Here is an 18457-nt window from a genome sequence, read left to right on the forward strand (position 1 = left end):
CACGAGAGAATTAAAAGCTTATTGTTATGTGTTACTGAGATTTTGTGGTTGTTTGTTATGCAGCAATAGCTAGCTGACAGTGAAAATCTAATCCTGGGATGCTACTGTAACAAGAACCTAAAAAATATGGTATTAGCTAGGGAACAGGTGGCAGATGGCAAGGAAACCATTACAGAAGCTGGAAAAATGTCAACCTGTATTTGGTAAAACTGCTGCCTGTAGTAACATGAAAATAGTAGAATGGTTTCTAGGCTTATGTTGAAAGCATAAGCAAGTTACTTTTATTTCCATTTTATAAGGTGCTATGAGAGATAAATTCAGGAAAAAAAACCTGCCAGCTTGCAAGAAGAATTTAGAGGGATTTAAACAGCACAGAACTTGCTTATTTGGGAAATAAAACTCTGTATTTCCAGCCGCTAAGAGTCTGATTCAGCTTGGGGTAAAATGTAATTAAGGGCATAGCTATAACTTCCTTTACTAAGACATCTGAAAAAAGGTGATGCCTGGAAGTTTCTCTCAGCTGGACAAAGGAGTTTCTAGAAAGCTTAAGGGTAGGGTCCCTCAGAAGCCTAATGGGTGGAAGTTCCTCATAATATAGTATGAGAGGCATGTCCCCAAAAGAATTGTGGGTATGGTTTTGTCAAATAGAGTTTACTGAAATCAAATACATGGAAAATCCATGTTTTTGAGAGAGCTGTATTGGCAAACAAACTACCAGCTAGGACTAAAAGGGGATGAGACTGAGATATAAAAAGACCTTTGGGCCAACACCACTTTACAGGCAGGAAGTGGCTGAGAAAGCTTCTTAGCATGAAAAGGGGCATATTCTCCAATGTGCTCTCTGGAAGTGACCAAGGAGGATGGCAGAAATGTAGTCTTTCCGGGAGGGTGAAACCAAGAGCAGTGGAGAACAACAGACTGGAGACCCACTACCAGGGCGCAGAATTACAGTCTAACCAAGGAAAATTCCTTACCCTCAGAGTAGGGGGACCTGGCAACATTGTCCCCAGGGTATTTCAGGAGAAGTGAATGCTAATGCCTTCTGATCTTCCCGTTTTTTATTAGGAGTGTTAAATACAGCTAACATACCCTTGTTCCATCATTCCATGTTGGGTAAGGGCGGGGGGTGGGAGGAAGATTACACACACTTTAGTTCATAGTTTTCCAGATCAAGGAGAATCACATTCAAATCTGATGTATATCATAAGATTTTAGATTTTGATCCTGAGGCCATGATTGGATGAAGCTGTTGGGGATCTTGGGATAAGGGCGAGTCTGTTTTGCTGTGCAGCAGATATAAACTGCCTTGTAACTTTGAATCTCCTCCCACGAAAGGCAGAGTATGCTTACCAGCTCCTTGATTTTGGGCTCAACTATGGAACTTGCTTTGGCCCATGCGATATTTGTAGATGTTATATAAGCAGGGGCTTGAAATGCTTGCACAATGGGTCTTGCCCTGTTGTGCTCTTGCCTTTATCATGAGATGAGCTTCCCCTAGAGAGCTGCTTCTCCCTCAGCCTGGGCTCAACAATGAACACACCTGGAACTGCCCCAGCTGACCACAGACCTGCAGTTTGAAGCAGAGCTACCCCACAGACTTGTGAGCAAAAGAAATGCTTATTGCTGTGTACAACTGAGATTTTGAGGTTATGTTGGTAGTAGCTAATGAAAACAGGGGAGAAATCTCAAATTGTCCGTGTAAGATCTGGTTTGAGATTGGAGAACCTCGGAGTTTGTTGGCCAAGTGCAAAATCCTTAGATAGGGAGATGTGGGTAACAAAGCCACCCTTTCCCACTCAAAACGAACACGAAAATCAAAGTTCCAAACCATATGAAGAAATCTACCATTAAGAAGCACTGTCACATAATCAATAATTAGAACAATGATTTGCTCCAGATTAAACTGAAATAAGAGGACAAGAAAAAATGTTTCATATCCTCAAAGAGATGAAGCAATACATACATTAAAAAAATTATTTATTTTGGCTGTGCTGGATCTTAGTTGCGGCATGCAGGATCTCCGTTGTGGCATGCGAACGCTTAGTTGTGGCATGCATGTGGGATCCAGTTCCCCAACCAGGTATCGAACCCAGGCCCCCTGCATTGGGAGCACAGAGTCTTACCCACTGGATCACCAGGGAAGTCCCAATAAATATATTTTAAAAAAAGAATAAGACATTATGAAACAAAATCAGACATGTTCAGTAATAGGTAGAAAGAGTAAAAAAATTAGAAAAACATACCTATTGAAATAAAAAACTTAATGGTCATTCTAGACTGTATACTATCAGAGAGAATTACTATAATAGAAGGTATTACAGAAAAATTACTCCAAAATGCAACAGAAAGAGATTTTAAAAAATAAGAATGAGAAAATTAGTGACACAGATTGAGAGACTCTAACTATCTAGTGGAACTTCCAAAAGAAGGAAATAGAGAAATTACAAAGAAGCAATATTTGAAGAGATTCAATTTCCAAAATTGAAGAATAACCCCTTAGATTAAAGGTACACTCTGTACCAAGCAGGATAAATATAAATTCATACCTAGACACATCATGGTAGATTTCAGGGTATCAAAAATAAAGTAAATCAAACCATCATGCAGGACATATTAAACGTACACAGTGATGTATGCCAATTATTTCTCAATAAAACTGGGAAAATATAGAGAAAAATCTTAAAAGTAGTTAGTAAAGAGGAAAAAAAATACTTAATTCTACACTCAACCAAAAGCTATTATCCAAAGAGTAAAAGCAAAAATAAAGACATTTGCAGACAAAAACAAAACAAAACCCCTTAACACATCTCATGGAATAACCACTAAAGGTTGCAAGAAGAAAAGTGAATCCAAGGGAAAGAAGTTAGAGGCACGAAACAATGGTGACTTTATAGTATGTGAATTATAGCTCAATAAAATTGTTACAAAAAAATGGTGAGCACAAAATACTTTGGCATATTTGAATATTGATTTTTTTAAAAATTTAGGATAAGAAAGTTGATGCTAAGTTCTTAGACAACAATAAAAGTGAAGACAAAAATCTGCTAACGGGTAAATAAAATGAACTAATGTTGTTTCCTGTTTGGAAAAAAGATAGAAATACTGAATAACTTTAAACTTTGGTAAAAATTTTATAGATGTATATGTAGAAAACTTAAGGGTGGCCACTAAGGTAGAGAAATATAACTTCCAAATAAAGAAAACATAAAGGGGTAGGGAAATAGAGAAAATCTTCTCAATCTAGCAGAAGACCAGAACTAAAGAAGCTTACGGAAATAGTGGTAAACAGAACGCAAAATGGTAAAAATTAAATCCAAATGTCATTAATCACAATAAATGTAATTGGATTAAACTGACATACTGCATAGCAAACAGAATCAGATTCCCTAAAAAAAAAAAAAATCCAGCTACATGTTGCTTATAAGAGACACACCCAAAGTAAAATGACACAGAAGTTTTGAAATAGAGGGATAAAGACAGACTAGGCAGAGTTCTCCTTCTAGAAATGGTAGGGAAGCTTTTATCAGACTAAGTGTCCTGTAATAATTATAAACTCTGGGCAACATATTAAAAAATAAACTATTTGAAGGCACTGGAGAATGACCAAAAGCAGGCAGAAACTGAGGGGAGTGAACATTTTGAAGGGAGGAAACCATAGATTTGTTTATAAAGCTTTTTGCCTGAGGGTACTCTCATGTCCTCCTGAGTGCAGGGATGCTAGTACTCAGAAAAGGGCAGTCCTACTGGCTTGAAGCATCAATGGGCAGAATTTAAGGATGACCAAGCAACTCTGAAGTGAGGGAAGACACCCAAGAAAGGAAACAGCTACAAAACAGAGAGTCTCAAAATCCGTGATAAACCTCACTCAAATTTTTGGCTGACTCCTTTGGCTATGCTTGTGCAGGGGAGACCGTAACGGGCCTGGTGGGAAACAACAGCTGGAAGGCTGAAAGCTGTGACAGAAACATCAGCTGCTGTCCACTGCAAAAGAGCTGGAAATTTGAGTCTAGACAAATTCAGTGCCTGTTATAACAAAAACAAACACTCTTCAGAAGAAGATAATAGAATTCAGTCTCTACAATGACTTATTCTTAATGTCCTGTATACAAGAAAATGTTCCTAAATATGTGAATGTTTACAACAAATTTATTCTCCAAACTGAAAACAACCCAAATACCCATCGACAGGAGAATGGATAAATTGAGGGCTAGTCTTATAATGGAAAGCTACTCGGCCATGAAAAGGAATGAATCACTGATATATACAAAAGCATGGATGAATCTCACAGATGTTATGCTGAGTGAAGCAGAAAAACACAAAAGCAGATATATTATGATTCCATGTATGTGATGCTCCAGAAAAGGCAAAACTATCTATTGTGGTAACAATCAGAAAGAGGATCATCTCTTGTGAGACTGATTGGAAAGTGGCATGTGGGAACATGCTGCTCCAATGGAAACGATCTGTATTTTGGAGGAGTGTGGTTGTTAAGAACTCTGAAGCGTCTGAGATTTTACCCTGTTTGCAAGATAACAAGTTAACCTGCCACAGACTCACAGATATTGGCAAAAACACAAAGATCCTGGGTTACAGGCAAAGGACTTAATTATCCCCAGCACAATAAGCAGTCTGAGCTCCATGTCTGCACTGGTTCCTCTTGCCTCCTAAGCCTTACAGGGGGTGACGATGAGGGGCCCAGATGGATGCTGTATACATAGTTAAGTTTCTGACAGAACAGAGGAACCTCAAGCTTAGGGAACCTAAATCTTTTATAAAGGGCAATAAGTCTGCCTGTCCCTTGCCCTGGAAGGAGACATTATCTTTACTATACCAGGGAGTAAACAAACCTGCCTTCTGCTCTAGAAGGAGACACTGTCTTCCAAGCCTGTTCACTATATAAACATTCCTGAAAAGAGAGACTGTATCTCTGCTTGCAGGAAATGGAGACTTGTAAGGGATCCATGGAAACAGTCTCTAACAGTGGGTTATAAGAATGTATGCATTTGTCAAAATTTATTGAATCTTACATTTATGATTTGTGCACTACACTGTAATTTTAACCTCCAAAACTAAACAAACTGATCCAGTAAAACTAACAAAAAAAGAGAATTAAGTGTGGACAAATTAAGGGGGAGAGAAAAGGCGAATTTTGTTGTTCTGGCAAATCCTTTGAAAGTGGTAGGTTTGGAAGGAACCAGCCTGCCTTACCCAAATGGCAGCTGACCCCACGTTACATCACTTTTTCAAAATACAACATAATTAGACTGAGTTACGTAAGTGCAAGGAATCTTTTTTCTTCTCCTCACCATTGTGTCCCTTGACACTCATCAGTATACATTACTCAATATATTTTAAGATAAACTTATACAACCAAGGTGAAAAAGGAACAAGAAGTCTTTGACCCCCAAACCACTGAGTCATTCTCTTTATCCTACTATCTGTAATCCTTTACTCTCTTGCTTTCTTCATGTCAGTTAGGCTTTTCTCTTTTTTTTCCACCCCACTCTCTCAAGGGGTCATACAATGGAATAAAATTCTCTATTACATGCTCTATTTATATGATAAAAATTTTATACTTCGTTCTTAAACAAAACAGTGGTTGAATTAAGTAGTATGTAAACTTAAATGAGACCATGGAGTTGTACTTCCTGAGTGTGAATCCCAGCTCCATTTACTTGCTGTGTGCTGGCAGAAGTCATTTAATCTCCCTCACAGTATTAATTTTATAGAACTGTTATGATATTTAAATGTGAAAATGTTTACAGTGTTTAGAACAGTAGTGATGTAGAGTTCAATATATGCTATTATTTTTCAATACCACTGAGATTTGTACGTAGAGTATGATTTAGTCTTTAATAGGATTGTAAAAAACAACAAAAACATAAAATTGAAATTAAAATTAGTAGAACCTTTTAAAATGAGCCTAATAAGCCTAATAAGTAGGGCTCCAGTTTGTAAAGAGGCATCTGAACAATTTATTAGAATATTTGTTGAGAATAGGGACTTGCTTACAGAATCTCTGTAGTAGGAGACATACACAGGAATCCTTTATGTTGTATTCCAGCTGGATAAAAATTTTGTGCCCATTATGTCTAAAGAGGATAGCTGGGTTTGACGTTACAAAGATAGAGATTTGCTTACAAAAGCTTATGATCTTATAGGGGATACAGTACAGTATACGTTTTAGATTAAAAAAAGGGGGGCAATAGTGAAAAGCAAACATACACGTTGGGTTCTTTTGAAACTCATTCTAGCTAAAAAAAATTTTAAACCACACTGTATATACAATTTTGTTTCCTGCTGCTTTCACTAAATAGTAAGCATTATTCCCATGCTCTCCCATAGTTTTGGAAGGATTTGCTGTTGCTGCATAATATTCAATTTGTGTGTGTGGTAGTTTCTGAATTCTTTGTTACAGCCATTGATACTTAGTGTAGAGGTTAAGAGCATGGGTTTCAATTATGACTGTATATGAAGCCCAGCTTCCCCACTTGCTGGCTGTGTGTTCTTGGGCAAGTTACTTCATCTCTTTGAATGTACTTTAGCTTCCTTTCTGTAAAACAGGAATAATAGTACCTACTTCACAGGTTTTGAGATGTGTGTAAAACAACCTGGAAAACAGTAAGGGCTCAATAAATTTAGCTGTTTTTCTAAAAAAGTCTTAGACATTTTCATTGCTTCACCAATATCCATTCTGTGCCACCCCATTATACAGGAATCATGTAGTTAGGATTAGGGTTAGGCATAGATTTATTTAAATAATTCACGGTAATCCCACACCTCCAGCCAGTGACTGTTTCAAGTAAACTATGCATACTCTAAATAGTCTATGGCATTTGTATGATCACAAGAATGGACAAGCAGTCAATTGGCCAGATCTCATTATGGCCCTGTTAAAATATGTATTATAGTAACAGTTTTTTCGTAATGTGAGCTGCTTTTTCATCAAAGGATAAACCCTACTTGGCAATGGTGAATTGTTCTTTGGACATATTATTTGTACTTTCTAAAATTTTTAGGTTTGCATCCATATTCCTGAGCGAACTCAGAATCTATAGCTTTGATATTAAATTGCCTTTAAGTTTTGGTGTCAGGGTAAGGTTAATCCTATCTTTGTTACTTTTGTTTCTAGTGCCGCATGTTTCATTCATTCATTCTCTCTATGCAATGGCTATCGTTTTTCAGCATTGCTTTAAACACATCATCTCTATTTTTTACCATTTTTTCACTGTATTTTACTGCCTTTTTCCTGGCAAAAAAAGGTACTTAGAATAGCTTTTTAAAATTATTTGCCAGGTAATTGTGCTTTTATTATTTTCTGGGTTTATTATCTTGTGGTCAAAGAACAGGACCTGTATAACGTCTGCTCTTTAAAATGCACTTCAGGGGAATTTTCAGGCTCCAAGGATTGCTTTCAGCTTTTACACTCCACTCATGCTGATGTAAAGTCCAGCATGTGGGCACCAAATGCTGACCCATTTCATTCCTCCAGGAAACTCAAGTTAGTTTAAAGGATCTAGGCTTAGGGTAGAAAAGGGTGATTTCCTTGCAATTTGTCTTTAGGACAAAGAGGCTGAAAAGAACAAGTTTGAGGATTTCTTCCTGTTTTGTTTTTAATCCTGCTGCCTTTGTCATTCAATATCACTATCTGATCGATTTGTAAACTATTCTATTTGAGAAAAAGTTAGATTCTCTTTTCCATACATATTAATTTTGCTTTTTTCTCTGCCTCACTTTTTAAGGGTAATTTCTCCCTTCTATTTGATTCATGTTACAATTCACAGACCATTGTGCTAAAGCCTTCAGCACAATCTCTACACGATTTTAAAGGCCTTTGTACTTCTAAATTTTAATCCTATATTATCCTGCATATAAACGTTAAGGTTTGTTGTCTTCACTACTGATCCTAATTTTATTAGTGAATGTGCTACTGTTATACAGCCTTATACTTTCTCCTGTAAATTGCACTGAGATACTTTTTGTGTTAAGTGTGTGTGACAGAATTTGATTTAAAGGTAAGTCTCTTGGAAGAGGCTAATTATTTCATTTTGTTTTTAGAATTTAAACAAGCTAAACAGTTTTAATCTTAAGTGCTTTCCCTTTTTCTTTTGACTTTCATATATAGTTTCACTCATGTCTTTTTCAAGGATTTGGACAGGAGACATTCTGTTATTAATTTTATTGTTATCCACCTTGACAGATTTCACAAGATTGTTAAACTTACACTTAACTTTCCAAGTAAAAAACAGAGTTTTAATTTTTCTTTACAAAAGATAAGAATTTTACTTTTCACTTCATCCCCCCAAAAAGAAATTGCCATCCCTTCTTAGCCTTCATAAACTTAATCTGAGGTAATAAACCTCACTTAAAGATTTTGAGATAATTTAATAAATCTCTTGCTTTAAGCATTACATTTACAATAATTACCTGTATTAACAGTTGTACTGATTTCAATACTCACCGACTGGTCTTTCTTTCCTCATTCTTTTACTCTGAATTTTGATTCATTCTGGTAGTGCACCAATTATATTCATGTAGTTTTTTTCTATAAAGGGAAAATGAGTAGTACGCTGCACATCACAGAATTCTTTTCTGTTACCTTCACATCTGGATGAGTAGAGAAATCCTGAACTACACAACTCTGTAGACACTGCTCCATTCCAGCTGGCATCTAATGTACAGAAGAGGATCTTCAGACTTGAGCACTTTTTAAAATCAAGGTTTCTTCTATTAAAACTATTTATTGTTTAATTTGTCTTGTCGTTTTCTTTGGGAACATCTATTATTCAAAGGATAAACCTTCATAATCAGCCTTTTAAATCTCCACCTTTTCTCTCACTATATTCATCTGAGGGTGCTTTTGATTCATTGTAACTTATTTAAGTTGCAGAATCCCTTAAAGGAGAGCTTATTAAGCACAGTAGATAACACTGATGAAGGCAGCTTTAATTCTGGTTGATGAACAAGTTGGGGGAACCCCTCTGTCTTCCCTTTGTTGGTTCATGAGAGCCCATAGCGTTCTGAAAGCAGTTTGATATTCATCGTTCTTCATTATGGGTTAGATTTTCTTTAATCTGTGACTATTTGCTGTTTCTGACACAACTTTTAATTTAGGTCCTCTCTTTCCTTTCCTCTCTCTTACTCTTCTCATGTCCTTGTCCTTCTCATGCCCTGTTGTACCAGAGCAGAAGCTGAAGCAGATATTTTCTAATACTTCCTTGCTTTAAATGAACTGGATGCATACAGAAAGCCCTTCCTTCTAAATGCCTTAGGATATTGCTCTTCTCTCACACTGAAGGAGTGTCTGTCCCATTAGCCTCATGTTGATACTGCTTAATGCATTAAGAAACCAAAACTTTAAATGAATTATAAGACAAATACAAAAAATGCATAAACTATAAAAAGCACAATTCAAAAAGTTATCACAAAGTTATCACCACACTGGTCAGGAAAGACAAGATTACCAGTACAGCATAAGCCCCCTTGTCCCTTTGTGACTCTTCTCCATTCAATTCTGCCTAGGTTTTGTTTCAGAACCCTTTCATAAGTGGGAATCATATAGCATTTTCTTTTGTTGGCTGGTCTGTCCACACAGTTATGATATTCATCCAAATTGTTACACGTAGCAAGAGTCAGCTCATTTCCTGTACTTCACTGTATTCATTCTGTTGATGGATACTGGGGTTGTTTCCACTTTGAGGCTATTACCAGTAATGCTTGTATGTTTTTTTGGTACATGTATTTTCTTATCTTTTTTGGATACATGCTTAGAAGTGGAACTGCTGAGCTGAGCGTAGATGCACGTTTTAACATTAACAGGTATTTGTCAAATATTTCCAAAGCAGTTTATGAGAGATCCTGTTGCTCCACACTCTCACCAACACCTGGTATTGTTGATATCTTAATTTTTGCTGTTTTTACCAGTGTAAGGGTATCTTACTGTAGTTTTAATGTGCATTTCCTTGATGACTAATATTATTGAGCATTTAACAGATTTTAAAAAGATTCTTCAACTTACATTAACAGTCAAAGTAAAAAAGATAATGTTTTAATGTTTCTTTATAAAAGCTAAGGAATTTACCAAATCCTCCCTTCCTCTGCCAAAAGAAAAAAAAAAAAGAAAAAAGAAGAAGAAAAAAAAAAGAATGAAAAAAAGAAAAAAGGAAGAAAAAAGAAATTGCAATCTCTTCTTGGCCTTCTTTTGTGAAGTGCCAGTAGGTCAAATCTCTTGCCCATTTCTCAACGAGGAGAGATTTAGCTAGGCTGATTTCAGAATTGGCAGACTCTGAGGATTGCTTTCAGCTCTTTTACAGTCCACTCAAGTGCTGATATAATATCAAGCACGTGGCCAGAAATGTCAGACACATTTCATTCCTCCAGGAAATCCGAGGACGGCCATCAGATCTAGCCTTAGGGTGGAAGAGGGTAAGGGATTTCCTGGCAGTAAGACCAAAGTTCTTAGGACAGAGGCTGGAAAGAATACTTAAAAAAAATCCTGCTGTAAGTATTCTAAATCTGCTGATGGGCAGAAGCTGAAAGATCTTTTTGGGTTGCTAATGCTGCCTTTGTCATTCAGCATTTCTCTTGTGGTCATAGGTGGGATCTCTTTTATGACCCTCCCCACCCCAAGGTGAATGCCAGTTGTGGTTCTCTTGGAACCACTACTCCAAGATAGTGCAGCTTCAGTGCCACTAGTTAAGAAATGCAGAATGAAAGCCTTTTCTGATGGGACTCTCAATAGCTGTCTCAAATTATTAGTCCAGTGTTCTCACACATACGTTAATAGTGTTAAAGGTGGGAAGCTAAGGTATCATCTTGTTTTACATGACAAGTTGTTTCGATGTGGAGTTTGAGTCAGCCATTTAAAAAACAAATCCACACCTTACTGCTCCATTTAGTAAAAATTTTTTCTAGTATCTACTATTCTTATCTAAGTTTCTATGAATGATACCAATTTTTTTTTTGTACTTAAATGTTTTCATGGGTATTTTTACAGAAAACTGGGAGAACGGGGTTGCAAGTGTTTGTTTACACAGCCATTATTATCTTCTATTTTCTAGATGAGAAAACAGGTCCAAAAAGGTAATGTTGATACCATATGTGAAATATGCTCTTAGGAGAACTGAAGAATAACAATATTAACAAGACCTAGAAGACGTGATACATTCCTACATTACAAGTAACTGAAAGCTATTAAACAGAAGCTGGGTATTCCAGGCACACTGCTAATCTTGCAGGATGATGTAAGGAGATCTACTTCCATTCTTTTTTATGAAATACTTTCTTTGAGTTACTGCAGTGAAATAAGACTGGGCTGGGTGAAAGACGGGACTACATTATAGTGCTTACAGTTCCCAGATTTAGGGTAAAAGTGGTAGAAAATGAGCCCTGCTAGGAGTTTCTGATCAAGGGATTAAGCCAAGATGGTAGTAATGGGAGATGAACCCACACAGGAGTTTGTGATGGTAAAGAAAAGATGGGTGCTCTCTCCAAGTGTACTTTTTCTTTGCCATTGTTGGTCCAATTTTGACACTGCCGAAGCAGGTCAGTCCGTCCCAGCGCTCTCATCAACTACTACAGATTCTTCCTGAAGTCAGTCATACAAGTAACAAACTGCTAGCCCTTCTGTACCTTTCCCCCAATGTCACGTGGACACTTACATTTCTTAAGTTACTAATGTACTAATGGGGAAGAGGAGGAAAGTTTTTGGTGCTAATGGATCAATAATAAAAGAATGCAAAAACTAACTTCTAGGGCCCCAAACCAATACAACAGACAGATTTGTCGATGATGAAAAGGAAAATTATGTACTTTTATATATCAGATCTTCCAGTAAATCAGTAGATAACTTTAATTAGATGACTTTAAATCTCTTCTTTTAGAGTTAAAAAACCCCACAAAAATAACAAAAGAAACAAAATCCCTAAGAACTCTGTGCTAATGAATGCTGTGACCTGTGTATTACTGACATTGGAAAACGATAATATATGAGCAAGAAAATTAGTAGTAACACCATTTACCTACAAAATCAGAAACGGAAAGAAAGGTAGGAAAACTCAGAATGTAGATTCATAGGAGTATTTGTGAGTAAGCACTTTGATTATCCTACTGGGCTCAGTATTTTCCCAATTTTTGTGGAAAACAGTCCTTGCCTTTTCACACGTTCCTGATTTTTGTATCTCCAATACAAATAACTTTGCTTCAACAGTCTCCTGAGGCCTTCCTTCTACCACTTCTGCAGCAGTGTGGCCAGAAAGGCAGTCTCTAGGGTGCCACAGTAGTTGTAGTCTTGGTCAGCTAGCTCACATGGACCTGGACGTCTAGATACTGGCTGCAATTCATATACGACAGTCATTGGACTCCCTTTCCTGTGATAACCACTCAAATGGATTTTCACAGGGCCTGGTAACTTTCTCAAACTGTAGTGGGAACTGCATATTCTCCTGAGGACAAGTCTCTTCTAATTAAATAAAGCATGGTCATTGTAATGAATGAACTGCAATTTCATATTTTAACTAAATATTTCTGTTTGACCCCCTAGCAATACCATACCTTTGGTTCCCAGGATCCATTGTTCTTGAGTTACTGTTTCTAGAAAAGGAAATAATGCAATCCATTTATTAGAATTCAGATATTAAAATGGAACTTCTTATCTAATAAGGATGACCTTTGTTTTCTCTCTTTACTGAAATCGTATGTAAAAATTAACTGCCACGATTTTTAATAGAGCTTACCATCCACATACGGAAGAAATATAACTTGCGTGTGGCTGTACTGCTGGGTGAAAAGGCTATATAAACTTTTCATTTGTTTTTGCCTTTACTGATTTTTAGTTTTACGCATTCATAACAAGTTACTGACAGGTACACTGCACTTACAAATCAACAGATTTTTTGGGTGCACCAAAAAAGCATTCATTTTATAAGAAGATCCACTTTAGGACTGCAAGAATACTCACATATACATACACGATTTCTGTACCCTTGTGAATATTCTATTTCAGTTTTTTACACACTGATGATAATTATATCACCTTCATGCTCTTTTGTCATTTAAAAAGAATGACATGTACCTATGCACTTCTTTAGAGACAAAATCTAACTTATTAACATAATTCACTTCAAAATAAATGTAACTAAAAAATAAAATTAGGTAGGAGCTTTGAATGGCATAAAGCAAATAATTACCATCCTTTATAAACATCAAAAAACATTTGCCAACACGAAAAAGTTGGCCTGACATTTTGCTATTTGTAAGACTGCTTGTGTTTTTCAATTTCTTATTGTAATTAATACTTACTGATATTAAATTGAGGGAAAGCAGATGCTTAATTCTATTAAATAATGCTCAAGGTAAACGACTTGGAAACTTCTCAGTGTCTTACTTTCACAACAGTCCAACCTAAGGTCCAACACATAGAATCTCTTTAGGTCAGTGAACCACAAAGTCAATGCCAATGACTACCGTATCAGAATCACTTAGGGAGCTTGTTGGAAAACTCACCCCAAACCAATAGAATCAGTGCATTTCAAACAAACACCTGAGATGACTCTTATACACACTGAAGTTTAAGAACCACTGCTCTAGACAATACAAATTCTATCATTTCAGGCTCAGTGCCTTAGATAACATTGGAATGCTGCACTTTGTTTTTGAGTGGCAATGTTTATCACCACCTAGTGGTAAAGTCTCTTATTTCTATTTTCTGTCCATTAATATTGAGTAGGTTGAGAACAAATTTCTGAGAAAGCTAAAATTTTAGAGTAATAATTTCCTTAGTATTTTGCATTAACTTTTTATCAAGGGTGGGATAAAAAAGTTAAAAAAATAAACTTGTAAATAAAACCACACCATACCATATGAATAAAAGACAGTCTAGGGCCTCCCTGGTGGCGCAGTGGTTGAGAGTCCGCCTGCCGATGCAGGGGATGCGGGTTCGTGCCCCGGTCTGGGAGGATCCCATATGCCGCGGAGCGGCTGGGCCCGTGAGCCATGGCCGCTGAGCCTGCGCATCCGGAGCCTGTGCTCCGCAACGGGAGAGGCCACAACAGTGAGAGGCCCACATACCGCAGGAAAAAAAAAAAAAAAAAAAAAAAAAAAAAAGACAGTCTATATTTCAGAAGGATCTTTCCTAAAATCTACTCCTTGTAATACTAGTGCCTCTAAAAACACACTTATTTCACAGTGGTCCTCTTTTAGAGATACAGGGATGGGGTACATTAGCATATTAAAGGCACCGGAAGCTTCCCGGTCAAAAAACCTGTGAACTAATAAATAACTGAACATTTCCTAGATATATTGGACCATGAAAATTTCTTTCCTAAAGAATACATATTGACTTCTCTCAAGACAATACTATTTCAAGGAACATAGTTTGGGACATGGTGCTCTAGAAGCAGCAAATCTGATAGCCGCTTTCAGCATCTGTGATCTACCATAAAAGACCTGACAATAAATTTACAAGCAAGTTTGATCGGGCTTTATTTTAAATGTTATTTATTATGCGAACCACTTATTTGAAAGAAAAGTTTATTGATCTGTATTGCTTAGCATTTTCTTTTAAGTAAAAAAAACCCATACCTAATAAAAACCCCACTATGTTGGCAATTTTAGTAACTGACGTATGCATGGTATCGAAATATCTATACATTATATTCATATACCAAAAGTGCACTTGAGAAGTACACATTTAGGTGAAGACATAAGCACTAGATTATTAAATGCTATTTCTTAGGTTCTAGAATTTCCTCATTTTAGGAAAAATGTGAGATTCCGGCTTTAAAGTTTTAGGGATCAACTGCAAGCAAGAGACAGGAAAGCAGGAATAAGGCTAAACGATTAAGATTAAATGCAACACTGAAGCCAAAGTAACCATTATTTACTGAGGCATGCAATTGGGAGAGAAAACACAAGAGAAACTCACACTGTAAAAGCAAAGAACTGTTTTGTAGACAGAGTATACATGTATACATATTTTTTTTAGAATTTATATGAAGAACTCAAGGAAATAAACATAGACGAGGCACTTCACTGAAACCACGACAGTTTGCTGCAACTGGCTACCTGAACTTAAATGCAGAATAGAAAATTTGGGGTCATTTAATCTGCACTAGAAAATCAGTGGATGGCAGGAGGGTATATGACAGCTACCATGTGAAACAGATAACTTCAACAGGGTCCAGTGAAAAACTTGAAGACTAACAAGTAAAATAGCAGGGAATCGGGTTTTATGTCAATTATGGGGATTAACCAAAGATGTAATGGACTTAGGTAGGCAGTAGGGAGCTTCCTATTTTTACATAGATTAACTACCTGGCAGGAATATTTTCGGGGGAATTCAAGCATTACTTGAGTGTTAGAGCCAGATAACCTACAAGGCACAATTTAATTCCAATCTGTGAAAATGGAACTATGTGTGCAATAAATGAGTTTGGGATGAATAAATCTATCTATTGGTAATTAATCCTCAACTCTCCTCAGTTAAGTTTTTCATTTCTAAAGACCCATTTGCTTCCTTTTTAAAATATGGCCTTTGGCTCACAGAAAGATACTTGGTTCAATTCTTGTTCAGTAAGTCTTGCCTGGGAAGATAAGACAGGATATTTTCTTATCTAAATTTATTAAAATTACTGATTCAAAAAAAAAGGATTTTAATTTTTCAGCGGAGAGATGTCCAAGTATGAAATATGCTATTATGCTCAGTGAATTTAATCTTTTCACTATTTTTAATTTAACTCAGGATGTGAAAGGCATAATGTGGAGGTAATTAAGTGATGTTTTAACAACTGCATGACATTTAATGTCTATTTTTTTTAAGGTGCCAAACTCTTGACTTAGATATACCTTTTCTGATACATATCATTCACTTCAAAAGCAGATAAAATTTTTTTCTTGGATTTTCAAAATACAAGCAGAGTAGGCTCCTCATTTTTAATCTTTTATGAAATGACTATTCCTATCATAGTCTGTTCTGAAAATTGCTTATATATATTTTTGGAGTGGCCATTATGTTTTGTACTTATAAAGGGAAAATGTCCACCTACCAAAGCCATTGATATTTATTTAAACATATTATCAATGATAACTTAAATTTTGTTTTCCTTATCACCACTGCTCTAAAATCTTGAAAGGGACTTCCCTGGAGGCACAGTGGTTAAGAATCCACCTGCCAATGCAGGGGACATGGGTACGAGCCCTGGTCTGGGAAGATCCCACATGCCGTGGAGCAACTAAGCCCGTGCACCACAACTACTGAGCCTGCGCTCTAGAGCCCACAAGCCACAACTACTGAGCCCATGTGCCACAAATACTGAAGCCCACACCTAGCGCCCGTGCTCCACAACAAGAGAAGCCACCACAATGAGAAGCCTGCGCACTGCAATGAAGAGTAGCCTCTGCTCGCCGCAACTAGAGAAAGCCCGCTTGCAGGAGCGAAGATCCACAGCAGCCAAAATTAAAAAAAAAAAAAAAAAAATCTTGAAAGATCTGTACAAGATTACCAACAAACTGTTGTATCTTGGTATAAAAAATCATTTCTAATGATATGCCTTTTGGCTCTTGCTTTAGAGTAAGTGTAAGGAGCCAATCTATATGTGTAGGTTGAGTAGCAATTATCATATTTTATTGACTCTAAGATGCAACTGATTGAAAACAGCATCTTTATGTTCCACTAAGAAAGAAAAAAAGAGGTTGTCAATTACAGTAATGGATATCAAAATATTTCCAATGTCAGAAGTGTAAAAATGTGCATCTCAAAATCAATGAAATATGTCATTTAGTCAAATTCTAGACACTGACTTTCAAGTTTTTTCATTTCTGATCTTTTACATAAATAAGGCATGATTTAGTTAAGCAAAGAAAACTTTATTTCTGCCACACATAACAACATGTTGCTCTAAGAAACAACTACTATATTAGTTTTAGCATTAACGTGTGGTTTAAAAATACATGTCAACAATCCCTGCTCCCCAAGGCAAAACAATGCTGTGCAGAGACTATCAGGTATATGAAAAAAAAAAAGCCGTCAACTGTCCACAAGGAGTGCGTCCAGTCACATTTTCAGTCAGTCAGCTGAGGATTATGTCATTAGTCTTTGTTCTGTAGAAAGAACACAACACAAGTATGAAAATCATCACCTGGAAGGAAATAGCTGTTGTATATAGTATACCTAAAAATGTTAGGAGTTATTCCTTTATTTCGTATACCCAATGTTACCTGCTTACTTAATCATAGATGTCCCCAAATAAGCAAAACCAAACTTACTCAGAAGGATGATGCAAGCGGGTACTGAATTTCTGGAGGGAAAATGTTGTGAATTAATACAAAAATCATGCATGTGAGGATGACAGCTTTGGGTTTTATCCCTACACACCAGGCTGATGAGTGGGTGTTCGTAACTGTCTTCTTAACCATGAGTCCAACTAGAGCATGTATGCTGAAATATCTTGTTCTTTTGGGTAGCTAAACTCAACTAACCATAATTGTTCAATCATAATTGAGGAACAAGGATAAAATTCAGAGGGATTTTCCTCAAAACAGTATGTCAAGATACAAAACATAGGAAGTGAAAAAAGTGATAGTTGTACAAACTGTTTTATGTGATTAAAAATGAAGGAAATGGACCTATAAAAAAACACACATACAAAAATCAGGATGCTCTAAAATACTAAAATTTCTGTTTTCCTCAGATAGAAGAACATATTTTGCACATCAGATCCACCTCAAAATAGAACTCAGCTATTTTCAAAGTGATATTCTTAGACCAGTTTCTTCTATTTCCTAGTCATGGCTCAGTTAATCCTAGGCTTATTCCTCAGAGACAAAAGGAACTAGCCTTCATGAGTAGTGTTCGTGTTCTCTTAAAATTAAAGAAACAAATGAAAAAGTGGCCCCCATCTCCCCTAAAATCTTCAATGGTCACAATCATGTAAAACTTAGAAAAGTCTTTCATATATTTTATTGAATCTTAAAATAATATATTATTTAACGTACCAACAAAAGAGGTGAATCTCATTATGAAGTCCATGGTAAATGGGGATTCGAAGCAAAAATAAATAAAAAAAGCCGTGCTGCAACTAGAAGACATTCAAAACCAGTATAGCTCATTACGTCCTACCATTTTCAACTAATCTGACCCTACTTTACCTTTGCCCTGAATATGTATAACAGCTCAATAAAGGGAAAAAGGATAGATTTATATTTCATGACTAGTCATGCTGAAGAATATGCACTTCCTCTAATGTAGGGAATTGGATGAATGCATATCACTTAAATGTGATATTATAAAGCTTCATTCTCACACACTTGCTGGCCAGAAGGTAGTTTTGTATCATTAATCTTAGTTTCTGATTGCTTTGATGAGATGACATAAAGGTTTCACTGAAGTCACCAATGCACGAGTTTAGCTCACAGTTTCAAAGCGTATTAAAATTTTATTTTATAAGGCATTTTGCTGACT

The sequence above is a fragment of the Mesoplodon bidens genome (assembly GCF_964165515.1).
Source record: "Mesoplodon bidens genome assembly, chromosome: 8".
NCBI lineage: Eukaryota > Metazoa > Chordata > Mammalia > Artiodactyla > Ziphiidae > Mesoplodon > Mesoplodon bidens.